Source organism: Suncus etruscus, chromosome 18 (genome assembly GCF_024139225.1).
Source record: "Suncus etruscus isolate mSunEtr1 chromosome 18, mSunEtr1.pri.cur, whole genome shotgun sequence".
Classification (NCBI taxonomy): domain Eukaryota; kingdom Metazoa; phylum Chordata; class Mammalia; order Eulipotyphla; family Soricidae; genus Suncus; species Suncus etruscus.
The window spans coordinates 37470086-37473143 of record NC_064865.1 but is presented as its reverse complement, the minus strand read 5'-3'; the positions used below and the strand labels follow the sequence as shown (position 1 = coordinate 37473143).

Sequence of the window (3058 nt, the reverse complement as noted above, 5' to 3'; positions counted from 1 at the left end):
AAAGACCACCAGAATTCTCTGTGAGGGTTCCTGTAGTCTGGATCTGCTTGCTTCCAGCGATAGCGTCTTTGGTTTGGAGTTTTGCTTATTTGTTTGGTTGGTTGAGTTTGAAGTCACAACCAATGATATGGGGATTCCAAGGCTACTCCTATCTCTGAGCTAGATGAGTGGGTGTTGCCCAGTGCATGTGGGACTATGATTCCTATTCTTTCTCTCTCTGAAAGCCAATTTTATTCCTTCACGAATTTGCGTGTCATCCTTGCGCAGGGGCCATGCTAATCTTCTCTGTATCGTTCCAATTTTAGTATATGTGCTGCCGAAGCGAGCACCAATTTTATTCCTTTATTGCCATTTAAGGGAGCTTTAGGAATGGGAATGAAAGAAACAAAATATTATATGTATTTTAATATTAGTTTTTTTTAAATTTAACTGAAAGAGCTGAGCCTTTATTGCAGTCATATTCAAAGAATTTTAACAGGAATTTGTCCCTGGATCAAGATACAACTTTGCTTTGGGAAGAACTTTTGTAAGTTTTTTTTCTTTTTTTTTTTTTTGCTTTTTGGGCCACACCCGTTTGACACTCAGGGGTTACTCCTGGCTATGGGCTCAGAAATCGCTCCTGGCTTGGGGGGCCCATATGGGATCGAACCGAGGTCTGTCCTATGCTAGTGCTTACAAGGCAGACACCTTACCTCTAGTGCCACCTCTCCAGCCCCAGAGATCACTCTTGGTGGACTCATGAGACCATATTGGGTGCCAGGGATTGAACATGCCTACAAGGCAAATGCCCTACTGCTGTCCTGTTGCTCCAAGCCCTCTCTGATCATTCTTGATCTTTATTGCTGTCTTTCTAACATTAAATGTTGGAGTTGTACAGACTTGTTCGTGGACATTTTCATCACAATTTACATTCACTAGAGGCCCCATCCTTAATAACTGGACATTGTAAACTTCACCTTTCTGTCTGAACTCTACGAGTAATCCTAAAATAATTTTGTTCTTGTTTTTTGTTTTCTTTTTTTTTTTTGGGGGGGTTTTGGGCCACACCCGTTTGACGCTCAGGGGTTACTCCTGGCTATGTGTTCAGAAATCGCCCCTGGCTTGGGGGGACCATATGGGACGCCGGGGGATCGAACCGCGGTCCGTTCCTTGGCTAGCGCTTGCAAGGCAGACACCTTACCTCCAGCGCCACCTACCCGGCCCCCTGTTTTTTGTTTTCTGGGCCACACCCAGTGGTGCTCAGGTATTGCTACTGGCTCTGTGCTCAGGAATCAGTGTCCTGGCGGGCTCAGGGGTACCATATGGGATGCCGGAGATTGAACCTGGGTCGACTGTGTGTAAGGTAAACTTCCTACCTGCTGTGCTATCGCTCCAACCCCTGAAGTAATTTTGGTACAGAGACTCAACTTCTTTTCTACTTGATATTTTCTCAGCACCTATAGCAAACCCCAGCTAGCTCTACCATGACACTTTTGTGGTTGAACAGGTGCGGAGGGGGAAAATAAAAGCCCCAGACTTGCCGGCTGGTTTTACTTTGAATATATTATAACTTCAAACAGAACTCAGCACTCTCTCAAAGTCACAATACTTATTTCCCTAGTTAAGTAATGTCCTCCTTGGGTGTTGCAAAAATGGCTCAAAGGGCTGGACACTGCCTGGCATGTGGACTGATGGAGTCCATCCCCAGCACCTGGCCACCAAGTACGCTGTAGTTCAATAGGACAACCATCAGGAATGAACTCTGACCCTTAAATCAAACAGACCCCAAGGAAGTGGGGGCTGTAACCCAGGATGGACTGCATTTCTATCCCCCAGGACGGACCACAGTTTGATCCCACAGTGTCACATATGGTCCCCCAAGTCAGAAGTGATTTCTGAGCTCATAGCCAGGAGTAACCCCTGAATGTCAAATGGTATGACCAAAAAAGATAAAAAGAACGAACTTTGGTAAAAGAAAATTTGTAAAAATTGTTATATTGTACAATGGGACTATTAAAGTCATTGTCTGAGAGTTTACTGAACTGTTTGTTGTTATTGAGCCTTGGTTGTTTGGGGGGGGTTGGGGCCACATCCAGTAATGCTCAGCGGTTACTCCTGGCTAAGCATTCTGAAATAGCTCATACCTTGGGGGACCATCTGGGACACTGTAGATCGAACCTCATTTTGTCCTGGGTCAGCCGCATGCAAGGCAAATGCCCTACCACTGCACTGTCGCTCCAGAGAGCCTTGTTTTTTTTTTTGTTGTTGTTTTGTTTGTTTGTTTGTTGAGTTTAGTTGACTTCTTTTTTTGTTTGTTTGTTTGGTTTTTTTTTTTTGGTTTTGGGTCACATCTGGCAGCGCTCAGGGGTTACTCCTGGATCTATGCTCAGAAATCGCAGGCTCAGGGGACCATATGGGATGCCAGGATTCGAACCACCGACCTTCTGCATGCAAGGCAAATGCCTTACCTCCATGCTATTTCTCCAGCCCCAAGTTTAGTCGACTTCTATGCTACCTTCCCCTCTAATTGACTGTGCTTATACTGGGCTGTCAGCATCGAGGAATTTGAAGGTGTTGCATGGCCGAATATGTGGCCTTACCTTACAGGAACTACAGGCTCTGTAGAACTAGACCAGTGAGTTTCAGTGACTTGGTTTAGTCTGCATCTCTTCTTTTTTTTTTTGGGGGGGGGAGGGGGGCGCCACACCCGGCAGTGCTCAGGGGTTACTCCTGGCTGTCTGCTCATAAATTGCTCCTGGCAGGCATGGGGGACCATATGGGAGGGATTCGAAACAACCACCTTAGGTTCTGGGTCGGCTACTTGCAAGGCAAACACCGCAGTGCTATTACTCTGGCCCCAGTCTGCATCTCTTCTAAGATTAGTCATGAAGCTGTGAGACAATGGCTGTGGAATGTGGGTCTGGCTACCTGGGTTTCCGGCAATATGGAGAATGGGGGTATGCACTCTCACTCTCTGAGAAGACCTCAGAGTTCTTAGCCTGAAAATGGTATACCTGGAATTTTCATTGACTTTGCATCTCTAAAGAGATTAGTTGAGAAGCAGTGAAACTAGGCCCTT

General features: G+C 45.9%; 1 non-coding gene across 1 annotated transcript; it reads right to left on the bottom strand.

The window, feature by feature from the left end:
- Positions 1-222: 222 nt before the first annotated feature.
- LOC125996687 (U6 spliceosomal RNA) lies at positions 223-329 on the bottom strand. The gene has a single exon (XR_007491368.1). It is a non-coding gene; the product is annotated as a U6 spliceosomal RNA (small nuclear RNA).
- Positions 330-3058: the final 2729 nt, after the last annotated feature.